At 35.9% G+C, this 15,062-nt stretch overlaps 1 non-coding gene across 1 annotated transcript; it reads left to right on the plus strand.

Annotated features, from left to right (window-relative positions):
- The first annotated feature begins 14,676 nt into the window (after positions 1-14,676).
- Positions 14,677-14,780, plus strand: LOC113935168. The gene has a single exon (XR_003523926.1). It is a non-coding gene; the product is annotated as a U6 spliceosomal RNA (small nuclear RNA).
- Positions 14,781-15,062: the final 282 nt, after the last annotated feature.

Consider the following 15,062-nt stretch of genomic DNA (forward strand, 5'->3'; position numbering starts at 1 on the left):
CAACAATTCAAATTACCAATATCTTCATTAGTTAATGTAACCTAGACCATGAACCATTAACGAGTAAATCATACAACATAATGGCTTAACTTAAAATTTTTCTTAACCATTCAAATCCAGTGTGTGTCAGAGATTGCCTTGGAGGTTTCTTTCTAAAAATGACTTTAAGAACTAAGCCGTTTCTCAGACTTTTAGCTATAGAGACCAAACTGATGGTTACCAGAGGGGAAATGATGGGGATTAAAGAGTACACTCATCATAATGAGCACTGAGTAATGTACAGAATTCTTGAATTACTATATTGTACACCTGAAACTAAATAACATATGTCAACTATACTGGAATTAACATTTTAAAACTTAATTAAAAACTGAGCTGTTTCATTACTAAATGTCACTATCTTCAATATAAGTGCCCTGATCATGATTGAAGTATAAGAGATAGAAATTGGAGCGTTGTAGAACAACACTTACCCATAGACAATATATGGGTATTATATATAGTATCAATATATGCTATAAAACAATGCACACATTTTACCAATTTTATTAAGCTGTGTATGGTTTTTGATAATTGATAATGCATATTCATTTGAGAAATATTAGCACATACCAAACAAATCCAGTTTTTATACCAAATTTGATAAACCACTTATATAGCCCATATGACCCTATGCCATTTGAATTTTAAAGTATCCTAGTGGGTAGATATAGTCATATTTAGTATAAAGTGTATGACTTATTGGTCAATCTAATGGACATTACTTGTCTCCAGATCAGAATGACAAGAGCAATGGATCAAATCCTTTTTTAATCTAAATTTAAGTAAATATAATTTCTTATGTTTCTAAGATAGAAGGAATTAAAATCAGGAAGAAAAAAAATGTCCCACCTATCAGTATGATAGAGCCATATTATTTCCATTGAATATTCATTATGCACTATTTAGTATATAAACAGTAATATGCAAGGTCAAAAGATAATTTAGCCAATCACTGTATAATACCTTACACATAAACAAAACACTATAATTACAGTAACAGGACATGCAAAAATAAACTAGTTTCACAGTGTTCATAGGAATGACCTGGAATCAGAAATTCTTGAGGCACTATATTCAAGAGTGTGGATTCTTTTATTCTTTATTTTTCTATTTATTTAAAAACACTGAATGAGTTCTCATGAATACTAAGCACTGTTCCAGACACAAATTTAGATTAGAGCATTTTCCTACAGAATACCAGAGAAAAAAGAATGAGAACAGGGGATCAGGGTACATTTCTTGGCTCATTAATGTTTTTTTTAACTTTTATATTTATTATGAACAGAAGATATCCTTACTGGAGTGTAAACTAAAATCACTGGGCCAGGAATCAGAACACTCTTTCACATCTTGACCCCATCATTTACTAGCCCTACAACCTGGGACAAATCACATAATCTCTCATAAGTACTGGTCAGTGACTGGGTTTGGATTGAGGAAATAATAACTCCTCTTTTGATATCACAGAGTGGTTCTGAAGATCAAATGAGACAATGTATGTAAAAATAGTTTGAAACTAAATTGCTATTTGGCTTTAAAGTATTATTATTGTTTCTGAAATCACCTTAATGGATTATGTTTCAGGTATGGCTTTTTTCTCTTCCTATTATTATCATTTTTTTTAATACTTGCACCTTAGCCCATAAGATAGCTATATTCCTCACCTTTTCTCTTTTCATTCTTTCTATTTCTCCTGGTGCATTACTCCGATAAAGCTATCTTTTCCCAATATGTAAAATGCATTTGTAATCCTGACTGGTGTATAAAAAATGTATATCTAAAGATCAGGATGAAAGATATAAGTGATTTGTAGTACATCCTGTCATCAAAAGTACTGAACGCTGGGGAATGTATAAGACATGTGCTAGAATCAATATTAAAACCTTACTTAGTACAGTTTAAGAGGGCAATAGTGGCATTCAGCATTGCATTTTACATTTTGCTAATGGATTAGAAAGGCAACTGTCATTTTGAGCTCCTTAGCAACAAAATCCACTTAATTTTGCAAAGGTGTAAATAAAAGAATGTCATAGTATTAACATACTTCTCAAGGTAGATTGAAAAGCATGCAGTGTGACTGGCAAAGTCTTTTTCCCCCATGTTTCCTATTTTTTGTTATTTTATTTTACTTTATTTTATTTTTGTAAGAAAATTTAAGTTCATCTTAACTTTGTAAAATCAATAATGATAATCATGGAATCTCTCTGAGTTTTGCCATAATTGACTAGGAGGCAATAGATAATTGCTGAATCATAAGTAAGTTGGTGTGATTGATTTCAAAATTATCCAGCAGCTTAACTTTTGCATGTTAACATAAACACAACATGAATTGTATATGGAAGTAATAAAAATAGATAGAGCACCTGATAAAAATGAATATCTCCTTATTGACCCTAAGTTAAAATTTCTTCTTAAAGTTTTTAAACTATTTTTTATTTATGTGGATTTAGTGGAAAATAAGTCTTTTTTTAAAGATTTTATTTATTTATTTGACAGAGACACAGTGAGAGAGGGAACACAAGCAGGGGGAAGTGGAAAATAAGTCTTAAAGAATATATCTGAAAATGACTATCCTCCCTTATATCTAATAGAAAGGTTATAGGTGCTTATTTCTATTTTTTCTCATCTTTTAAAATACTTTCCTGTTATAAAAGTGCAGCAGAAGTGTGTGGCATACATAGATATCATTATATTTTATTCTATGTCTATTGATTTTAATCTATTTGGCAAAGATATTCAAAAAGCAATATTTTATTGATAAAATGAAAATTATCATCCTTAATAAATATTTCTAAATTTACATCATATCTTTCAAAACTATGATACTTTTCCTGATTGCCTTTAATGCCTCCGATACCTGGAAAAAGCTATGAAAATTGGTATGGCTCAATATAACCACCATGAGTAGGAGGTTGACATTCAGAGCTCTTTTCTAGCTCTTACTGGCCACCATTGTCACACTTGAAAGACAGTCCTTATATGAAAAGAGGTGAAAGGCCCAGCAGAAATGTTGTATGACTGCACTTTTGTTAACAGTTAAATGACAGGTAGAGTAGTAGCGGCCACATTTAAATCAATCATACTAGGTCTAACACACATTCTTCTGGGTGTGGGAGAAAAAAAGTACTAAAAATCTGGGATAAAATGAAATAAAAGTATCAGATGCTTTGAATACAGCACACACACACATACACATAACAGACTGAGAGAGTGAATTATCTACAAAGGAATGATTGTTTTCCTTTCTTGATTTATTCTGCCTTATTCCTTTTAGATTCCACTGATTTCAAGCCTAACAACCACCCTCTCCTTTTCTTGGTCCGCATAGAGAAGTATAATTAGTTATTACTGACCATGCTCTGGTCCTTAAAGATGAAGTCTTTTGTATCAACTTAAAAATTGCCACATTTCTACCTCCTTCACTTAGTTTTCACTGTTTTTGTGTAAACCTGAAAGCAGGCCAGTGAATTAATAACCAAAGACTGCAGACATCACCCCCATTTGTCTTGCACCTTGGATTGACAGGATAATTTTCAGGAATAACTTAGCTAGTCAGCTGTAAAAGCAAAGAACCCCGGGTGAAAGCCTACTCTGCAACCGGAGGTCTGCATTGACTTCAAGCCAATTCAACATCCCAAAGCCTGAGGTGGAAATCAAAGACATGAATAAAATTCCTTTAGGATTACTAATAAGATTAGAGACAATGTTTATAAAGTCTTTTACTTAAAAATAAAAAAATAAAGTCTTTCACTTACTGCCTAGCACACAGGGGCATTCAGTGAAAAATGGCTACTATTGGGCGCCTGGGTGGCTCAGTTGGTTAAGCGACTGCCTTCAGCTCAGGTCATGATCCTGGAGTCTTCAGATCAAGTCCTGCATTGGGCTCCCTGCTCAGCAGGAAATCTGCTTCTCCCTCTGACCCTCCTCCCTCTCATGCCCTCTCTATCTCATTCTCTCTCTCTCAAATAAACAAATAAAATCTTAAAAAAAAATGGCTACTATTACTTAAAAATTACATGTAGTGAAGATCCAAGTTTTGATGATGATACTTAAAAACTTAAAATATTTTTAGGCTTAGGAAAAGTAAATACATCATTTTATGTTTAAGTGCCCCTAGAGCATTAGACACTTTGCAGAGCAAAATTAGAAGCTGTCCTTGACTCTCTGCTTACTGAAGTACTTGCTTTTTGCTATTGATTTCACAAGTATGACACAAGGCCCTGGAAAGAAGAGTGTAGGTAACAATAGTTTAAAAATAAAATATAAGATAAAATTGCTTTTGAAATTTTTGCTTGTTTGGGTGTTAGCTTACAAAATATGGCAAGAATATATTTGTAAGAGATTTTCAAACTTCTCAAAGAGAGATGGGATAATTAGTAGAATATAGTATGCCTGTCCATCCATAAATTATAGAATGGAGACCCACCCAGTTATCAAACTAATAAGTGCAGTGCCAGGCATTGTTCTAAAGCCTACACATAAAATTATTTTATTTCATTTTGCTGATTCCCTGAATTTTGTTTTCCCACATTTTTAGTATTGGGTTCTGAAGATGGTAGAAAATAATTATGTAAGGATATCATCCAAATCCATTTACTTCTTCCTTGTCAATAGGTTTGCCAGTATCACAACCTGGAATTTCTAAAATTATTTTGAAATCAATCCTCTTTTAACCCTTTCACCTAATAAGTCATCAAATCCTGTAACAATCTTCTAGAACTCATTCTTAATATAATTGCTATTCTTTTAGTTTTTTTCTTTCTTTCAGTATGACCTACCTTAAAAGCTGTCACACTGACTCCCCATCACAAGATCTCTCTGTCTTCAATTATTTCCCCACACAATTATTACAATTACCTCCTTAGAGAAATATGCATATGTTACTCCTCTGCTTTGAAGCCTATGCTAACTCCTTAGCTAAGCTTCTGTTGCTCTTCACAATAGGAATCTTCCCACACCTTGAACCTTAAGGCAGGCCACTCCTCACACTACCACCATGCCCCATGCCTTAATACAACCATAAAAACAGACTCTGTATGTTTTCTTCTGCTATAGCAAGCCTCTAACTACCCTTTAAGCACAATACCAGGTCATGTCAGTTCTGTTTGTTTGTACTGCTCTCAAAGTGACTTACAGACTTTCCCTGATCTAACCCTATTGTAGGTTGGATTCTTTGTCACTCCATGACTGAGATTTCTTTGTAGGAAGCTTAATGGGGATGCCTTCGGCAACAATCCATGTAGGAAATAAAGAAGTATTAGTCAGAGAGGTTGAACAGTGATACAGTTGCAACAGAACCCTCTGCCTACCCAACTGGGTGATCTATAGCCAGGAGGGACTTTCAAAGATGTCCTTACATGAGGAAAGGGAAACAGGTCATAGAACAGTATTGAATATGGGGAAGAAGCATAACCTTGGCCAAAGTGGATCTCTTTAGCTGAGGATAATTCCTGAAGAAGGATTCCATAGAGATCTGTTAGCAGCCTGGCAGCAGGGGAAATGAGGGCTTCAGATCTGAAAGTTTTGGGTGGTACAGACCCATAGTGGGGTTAGTCATTCCACTCCATGTCCCAGAATATTTGGTAGAAGCCCCTCTCCCAGCACAAGCCACATTGCACTGCAGTCTTATTCGAATCCCTTATTATGCTTCGAGATCTCCCATGGCTGCCTTTATATCTTCAGTAGTCATCCAGTTTGCAGTACAGTTAATGAATACAATGAACAAAAGTTAGATTCACAACAGAATAAAATAAAATCTTACACCTGGAATAACAATAGCTGATGCTCTATGTTACCTTGTAATATGTGTATAACTTATGCTATTGCAAAATAGGAGTTTTAATAAGCATTGCTATGTTTGGTTAAATTGACTTTCAAGGAGGTAAAGGAGCATGCTGAGAAGAGGTTTAGTTTGTAAATAAATCTCTACAATGGAAAAAGCTGTTTCAGAAGCACAATGAATTACCATCAATTAGAAGTCAAAAGAGGAAGATCGGGAAAAAAAAAAGTATTTAAGAGAAAGTGTGACCAGGGATTCTTAATTTGAAGATTGAGTGGGGAAAACTGGAATGAGATATGGACCAGAGGATAAATTATTGAAAAATATTTGGAATCAACAGAGCTCATGGTTACAAATCAAACACTGTTGCAAAACCAATGCTGTGATGGAAATAAATAGCTACTTGAGTGATTATTTTGGTAAGATATATTGATGTTTCAGGTACAATATATTGAAGTTTCAGTTGGTGTACAGACTGTCTTGTATCCCTGAGGAAAAAAATGTAAGTGGCACACCCTTCACAGACCTGACACATCATAGGCTCACAATAAATGTTTGTTTGCCATCTCCTTCCCATAAGGGAAAAGATTTCAGGTCAGCCTTACCATTCATTTCAAACACTTCTTAAAACCCATAGAGTTATGACATTCAGGGAATCCTCTATTGGCCAAATGGTGTCTCTCACAAGAGGCTATAGTCACACACACGACTCAGCCTGAGACTTCAGGAAATGAAAAAGCTATCTTTTCTCTTTTCCTATCTCGTTAGATTTCTTGTTCCTTCCTTTTTGCTTAGCTCCCTCTCCCATCTGCACAAGAAGCATACAGCTAATGTGGCCATTTTATAGTAACTAAATATATAAAGGTCTTGCTTACTGTGTGTATGTGTGTGTGTGTGTGTGTGTGTGTGTGTACATACACACATTAAGACATAAAAAAATAGTTACTATTCAATTCCACAAACAGCATTCAGTATCTACATCTTGCAAAGTAGTGCCTTAAAAATATGCTAGATAAAGATGAATAAAACATAGGAATGTTGGAAAAGAAAACAAACCACTAGCAGTAATAGGTGGAAGAATGAAGTATGTATATGGTTGACATGCAATTAATGTGCTGTGAGAACAAGGAGATGAGAATGATTGCTTTTGACCTAAGGGAGATCAGAAGGTGTGGCACTTTTCAGACCTTTGAGTGTCCCTAATCATTAGTTAATTGACTCCTGCATGTAAATTTGTGTTGTTGGCTCTGTATGTGTTTCCTGGTAATTAATAAGCACTTTCCCAGTTAATTTTATGTATCTTCCATCTGTGCCTTTTGGATGTAGGAAAGTTATTTTAGTACGATCGTATATACACAAGTCTCAGGAATGCCAGTTTTGTAACGAACAAAAGTTGATTGAAAAGAGATAGAAAAGTGTGACACATCTTGGTATTAAATGTTCCTTGGAGTCCAGAAATGAGAAATGTGGTGGGAAATAATGGGAAAAAGTAAGAAAAGTTATATGAATGATTTTGGGGAAGTTGTTGGAAAGAAAATCTGTGAAAATAAGATTCAACTCAGTTATGATAGAACTGGTATGATGTAGCAACTAGAATGACAGGATCTAGGACAATGACTATCCAAGGCTGTTTCAAGACATCTGTAGCATAGCAACAGGGAAAAATGGTTAGATTTGGTGCCAAAATTCAATCTCAATTTGGTGATTGCATCTAGAAATTGACTACAAAACTGAAGATTAAGAGAAGCTTAGCTGACCTGAAGATAAAGTAGTCTGAAATTGAGAAGTCAAAAAACATGTGTTTCTTAGTGTTGCAGAATGACTCATGTTACACTCAGATGTTCAAAGAAATATAGATTCTGTACTTTTTCTATAACTATCCCACATTTCTCACCCCATCCAATGGGTAGGTAGCGGGAAAGGAAAATGAAACTTACTTGTATTTGCTAATCTCAGTAAAATCCGAACATTAAAATTTTACATCAGAAAATATCTTTCTAGGTGACTCTACTGCATCAATTTTCTCATATCCTCTAAGATGTTATCTGGGTATTTAAGAGTATAGTCATGCTTATGACATGATTTTGTGACACTAGGGAAGGGGTCAAATGCGCCTTTAGCTGGTATGCTAAAGTGTACTTTACCTGAGCTGCTGTTTTGCCCAATTCTGTTGACAATAGCTGCTGATTTTGGCAACAAATGATTTCTTTTTTTTTGTTGTTTCTTAGCTTCTAGGGATCCTCCAAGTTGAATTGACCTTTTTAACTTTTGCTGCTTTTTCCATCTGGGCCATGGTCTAATGGTAGTATCTACTATGAGATTGCCCTTCTCAACACTGCCCTCTGATCCTCTGCATGTCAGTGAAACACAGGAACAGAGAAGTATTTGGAAGTATAAGATAAGCTTTCTTTTTGCCTGACAACACTGTTCCACCTCCCAGTTATGTGAAGGCCTCCAATATTAGCTCAGGGCACTCTGTACAAGAGTCTCTTCCCTACATCCCAAATGATTGGCTGGGCAAATCCCACCCAGAATTGGCCTCAAACTCAGACTGAACATTTACTCTCTAACCACTACATGCATTGCAATTCCAGGGCTGAAAAAGCAGGGCACATAGAAGTGCTGATCTATACTTCTTTAGACTCCTTTTACCTTTACTTTTTCTTCTAAAATCCTATGGAAATGGAGGTGATAAGATTTTCATTTATTTCTACTACTTCTTTTCTTATAACTTCTACCACATCAAACTCTATCATTTAAGCTCACAAACCCAGAAAACAATATTTTCAAGGGGAACATGGAAAGGCGGTCCTTTCTCTCATGGCAATGCCTGATTTTAAATCCATAAACTTCAACATTTTATTTTGAATATCAGTTTATAAATATTACCTCTTATTTTCTTTGTATTCCTTTTGAACCATATTGATATTGTTAACAAAAGTACCATAGGAGGTGCTTTGGAGGCATGGAGGGCCTCACAAATTTTTGAGATAAACTTCCTACCCCTATATGAAATCAACCAGATCCATTTTATTTAAAAAAAGTACTAAAAAAGAGATCAAACGGTTTAAATAAAAGCCACATTACACAAGATATAAGATTAAGGGCTAGGAATTAAGTGTATTCTGTTTAGTGACACTGTTTTTGTTTTGAATTGAAGTTATTGAACACCTTCAGGTTATATACTAATAGTATACTAGAAAGTGCATAACTGAATTAACAACAATTTAAAACAAAGCTTATTGTCTGTTATTTGAGGATGAGGTATTTTCTTGTGACTTAAATAGACAATGGCCTTAAGAGAATACTTTGAGGGAAAAAGTATATAAATTTGCAATACAAATAAGAAATGACACATTAAAAATAGAGCCTTGATTGATACAAGATTGACAGAGAGGACAAAAAGTAAAGTGCCTCCATCTAGTTATAGTGTACTATAATAAACAGAGCAGACATTAAGATGACTAGAAAAGCAAGATAGAAAGCAAACCCTGTTTACCAGACCATAAATCAGAATGACTAATTGAAATGCTATGTTTTTCCTTCTCTTTCATCTCCTCTTCACCAAAAATTTTTTGCCCAAAACTGACCATATAGAGTGTGTTTTGAAATTTTTCTATCTATAAGTTCAGAGAGCATAGATTCCCCAAGTGTGAATATTAGAGAAAAGGATGTCTTTCACTTTCTTGACTTAAGTGTAGATTTATTAGCAAGAGGATCCACTTACCCTTGGGTAGAATGACATAACAAAGCAGATTTGTATTATGCAGAATACTTTCAAAAATAAACTTTCTATTTTATAATAGTTTTAGATACAGAAAATTGTAAAGATAGTGCAAAGAGTTCCTATATACCCCACAACTAATGTCTCTCAGTGTCAACATTCTCTATAACAATAGTTACTATTGTTGCTGCAACTAATGAACCAAAATATACAATAATGAACTTATATACATTTGATTGTAGGTAACAGAAGACTAAATCAAAGTAGTATGAGTAGCATTAATAGTAGTAGTGGTGAATCACAGAACTGTACCTCTGAAACAAATAATACATTATATGTTAAAAAAGAAGAAGAAGAAGAAGATAGCAGGAGGGTAAGAATGAAGGGGGCAGAAATTGGAGGGGGCGAAGAACCATGAGAGACTATGGACTCTGAGCAACAAACTGAGAGTTCTGGGGGGGATGGGTTAGCCTGGTGATGGGTATTAAAGAGGGCATGTTCTGCATGGAGCACTGGGTGTTATATGCAAACAATGAATCATGGAACATTATATCAAAAACTAATGATGTAATGTATGATGATTAACATAACATAATAATAAAAATATTAAAAATAAAAAAAATAGTAGTAGTGGTGATAACAATAGTCTAAGGATAATGCAAGCTTTAGGCATATTTGGAATTAGGCTTCAACCATTGTCATAAAAATTCACCCCTCATTTTTTCCTTTTTGCCATAATTTTACTCTGCATTCACTTTGTTAGCATCATTCAGACAAAAATTCCCAACATAGAGGAAGTATGTGCATAGGAACTTCAAGCTCACATTTACATTCTGAATAACCCTGATACTCATGTCTCCAACAGATACCGAGATTGGTCTTCACTGTACTGCTTCAGGTCATGTAATCCTTCCTGAGTCAATCACTATGAGACTTTCCTTTGGCCTCTCCCCTGCTCCCAAAGATCATGAGACTATACTTGGTCTTAGCCAAAAGGTCGACAAGTGATAGTCAATCACTATGAGAGACTGAACATGTGGATTGGCCAGACCAGCATCACATTTCACCCCTGGATCTAAGAATGAGGTTAGCTTTCCTAACTAACTTAACCCAGTAATGGGACAGATGTTTCTCAAGAGTAAATTAAGTTGCTGATAGGAGAAGGAATACATACTGCATATCAAGAAGGCAAAACTATCTGTTCTCTACTATGATGTGCATATGAGGAGGTGTCTTAACCTTGAAAGAGAGTCCAAACATACTAGTCTACAATCATTTTTACTACAAATTGAATCTAGAAAAAGGTATGGTTGGGTTTTTCTATTTCTATGAAAATGGTAAAAGAAGGAAAAAGATGTTCTTTTCTTTTTTATTGGTTATCTTGCAAGCTGGTTATCTTTATTTTTAAGTAAAAATAAGAAACCAATTCAGGCCCAGAATGTAATGACTATTTCCCTCACTGCTTAATGACCTAAAATACCCCAAATTCCTCTAGCAAATGTTTTTCTGATACTCTATATGCACAGTGTTTTACAAAAGGATTAAATAATAACTAGAGATAGTTCAAGTTTCAACTAGGTTGCCAAAATTTTCCTTCACAGAAATAGCAACAATAGTTAATACTTAATTTATGGTCTAAGAAGTGTAAACAAATATTTACAAATAAGATATCTTATAATTCATAGAGCAACCAATTAAGATAGTGCAATTATCAGTTCCATGTTACAGAGGAAACAATGGAGACAAAGGGACAAAGTAAAAATGAAAGGGGGGAAATCGGAGGGGGAGACGAACCATGAGAGAAGATGGACTCTGAAAAACAAACTGAGGGTTCTAGAGGGGAAGGCGGTGGGAGGATGGATTAGCCTGGTGATGGGTATTAAAGAGGGCACGTTCTGCATGGAGCACTGGGTGTTATGCACAAACAATGAATCATGGAACACTACATCAAAAATGAATGATGTAATATATGATGATTAACATAACAATAAAAATTAAAATATATATAAAAAAGTCACAAAGTTAGTAGTTTTATCAGATGACATTTAAATATCCTTTCATATCTTCTTTGCTTTACCTGTTCCAAAGGCATTTGGGTAATTTTGCACCCTCAGGCACAGCCACAGAAATCCCCTTTGTGTGGATTCTGACCAAATTCAAATCCAGAATTATTTTTCTTCTCCTCATAGACCTTATGTACAACTTTTGCCCTTTCCCCAGACTTCCTGTTAATGCTGAGCCATCAGATTCCATGGGAGCATCTGGTGCTTACACCAAAGCAACCTAGAAGTAGGAAGAAATTATAATCCTGCAGGTGAAGCTTTGACCAACAGGAGATAGCAGCAAGAAGAGAATAAGAAGAGGAGCAGTCATTAATAAGCCCTCTTGAGAGATACTCCCATGAGATAAAGCAATCAATCACACTGAATACTATTCAGTGGTTAGTTTGGGATTGCACCCCTGTATCAACTCTCTCTTTTTCCCTGTCTCACTTTCCTTTGTCCTCACCCCTGCTCCCAAAGATCATACTCCTGAAGAAAGCATTAACACTTAAGTCTTTGCTTCAGGCTCTGTTTCTAAGAAACAGTCTAAGACAGTTGCTATCAGCAATGGCCTTAGAAAGTGGACCCTTAGGATAATTTATTAAAGCTGCATTACTGACCAATCTCATTTCAATAAGGATACCTTTGCTAATGTTACAGGGGCTGATGATTAGCTCTGGCATACCATGACATCGCTATTACTAAGGCTTTCCCTTGTGGTTAATTGGGATAAGGTGCAGGTGGAAGATAAGGCCTTAGGATATGCAGTGGCTGTATGCTTATATGGTATGGGACAATGATAATTATAGGGACTGTGGACTGGGCTGGCTTTTGTTAAAGATACTGGAATCTTTGAAGGAGAAAATTATAGGCTTAGAGTATTCAATTGCAAACTTGAGGCACTCTGTGAAAGCCAGAGGCCCTGTATGGCTTCATTTATGCAGAGCCTTAACATGTATGAGTACAGGGCACTTTGCAGAAAATCAGACCCAAGATTCAATTTTAAATGTGAAAGAAATACAAAGGAGACCAACTATGTTCCCTTGAGAGATCTCATCTATTTAGTGTAGGATTGCAGTTGGGAAAGAGTAAGCTTTTGAGAATTGAGATGGGGGTTGTTTTTGGACAGAACTGAGAATTTTGAACTCCATATTCCCCTGAACAAAAGCAGAAAGAGTTTCTCCCCCTTGACAGAAGACAGCAGTTTTTCTAGCTTGGAGCAAATGTGAAGACCTCACAGAGGCAGATGCCTCCAAAATATTGCTTGTGCTCTTCAGTAGCTGCTCAGTCAACACTGATTTCCAGTCCCCTTACAAAGCAAGGAAATCAGTACTCCCTCCAGGACAAAGTTATTTAATCACCGATTGGAACTGTAGGAACTGATTGACATGTACAGGATAGGAACTATGGGATAATTGTGGTAGTAGATCCTAAAAGTGTCAGAACATGGTTGTAAAATATTGTTTGGCATGGGTTGACTTCCCTGGGAAATAGACTCTGAGATGGAGATTTGCATACAAGCTTTTACTGAAAAGTGCTGTTGGAAATATCACTTGTTTGCTGATGAGAACAGGATTGGGCCAAGGGAGAAACTAAACTGCTGTGATACAGTTGAAGAAGAGGTCTCAGTCAATCCCACGGAGAGATCTGGACCACCTAATTTGTCTGAAGTCAAATCAAGGGAAAGGGCTTGTGGATTGCTTCATAGAGCAGTTCCGTTCATTTATGTGCGCTGACCACTGGTGGGAGAAAAACTTGTTGAGGCAGCTCTCTGTGGCCAAAGGCAAGACTCAGAAACAGACTCAGCTGTGAAGCATTGACCAGCACTTGCAAGAGCCGGGGAAAATCATACCTCAGTCTTGAATACAAAACTGAGAAGCACACCACAGCAAACACAATGATGTGGGAGAATTTATTGAATTTGAGCCACTCAGTCCTAAAATGAGAGTCAATACATGAAGTAGAGTCAATCTCCAGAATCTGTTGAGGTGACTCCTTGAAGCCTGAATATAATCTTAGCCTACAGTGAATGAGGTGGGAATGTCAGTTCTTCCTTGACAAAATATGAAGGGAGAAAGAAATTCTCAAGGAATAGAGATGTTAAGATGGATTGTGATGTACAACTTGAGAATGTACCATCAAACTATTTTCCCATAGTATTCAAAGAGTCCATTTCCTTCATTGGGGTAATGCAATATGGAAACATTGTTAGGGCATGAAGGAAAAACCAACTTAATGTTTCCTGTCCTCCATAGGATTGAATGTCCGTGGAAGATGATGTCATGAAAGTGTGCTCTCTCCAGGGTAAGGAAGAATAATTGGATTCTGAAATAGAAAAGTATAGGTGAAAGCACTTAATATTCAGAGGCAAGAAAGATTTAATTACTCTAATAGCTAATATAGCTATAGTGGAAGTCAGGGTGCCTTGATATACATGTCTGTGATAATAGCAATAGATCATCGTGTCATAGAGAAAAGATAGATAAATGGAGTAGTGTGTTTCTTGACCTATAAAAAAGAAAATAAATAAATAAATAAATAAACAAATAAATAAGTTGATAACTTTTGAACTGATAACTGGCATCAGCCATCAAAAAGGAAAGTTGTGGTTCCTCACAAAAATTCCAAACTTAAGTCAGTTCATAGACTAAAAAGCCATTGGTTGAAGGGGAATCCAGGTCCCTTTGAGAATGAACTCTGCCATATTACGGCAAGTAAATTAGATAAATACTTCCCTGATCTTTTCCAAAAAGTACATGTGGCCAATACTAGTATAACTGTATAGTTGGAAACAGGAATTAGAGATTGATAAATAAAGATTCTGAATTGAGACTGATAATGGAGGAACTGAAATACCAGGAATAGAGGCCTTGCATGCTTGATGATAGGTAGAGTTTTGGCCCAAGACTGTGTCACAATGCAGTGTTTCTAACATGCCCATTCAACTATTCTACAGTTATTTCCCAGGTCCCCAGTTAGGTAAATGAATTCTGATATACCTAACACCTGACAGAATCCTCACATAGATCTATGATCTGTGGAGTAAGAACCATTTTAGTAAACAAACAAACAAACAAGCAAACAGCCCTGTGCTTGTTGTTGCAGCACATACACTAAAATTGGAATGGTACAGAGATCAGCATGGCCTCTGTGCAAGGATGATATGCAAATCCATGAAGTGTTCCATATTAACCCCCCTGCTCCCCCCCACACACATACACACAAAAAGCCAGCTAGAAGTTCTCTTCTGTCCTGGAGAATATATAAAAGCAATACCATATTGCAGGAATTATAATGATAGCATCACCGTCAAATACTTAAGGAAAACAGGAGTAGTGGTTCCTATGATATTCCCATTCAATTCATCTACTAGGCTGTTAGAAGAAAGTCAATAAAAAAAATTGATCCCAGGGGCACCCGAGTGGCTCAATCAGTTAAGAGTCTGCCTTTGGCTCAGGTCTTGATCCTAGGAACC

This window comes from Zalophus californianus, chromosome 13 (assembly GCF_009762305.2).
Source record: "Zalophus californianus isolate mZalCal1 chromosome 13, mZalCal1.pri.v2, whole genome shotgun sequence".
Classification (NCBI taxonomy): Eukaryota; Metazoa; Chordata; class Mammalia; order Carnivora; family Otariidae; genus Zalophus; species Zalophus californianus.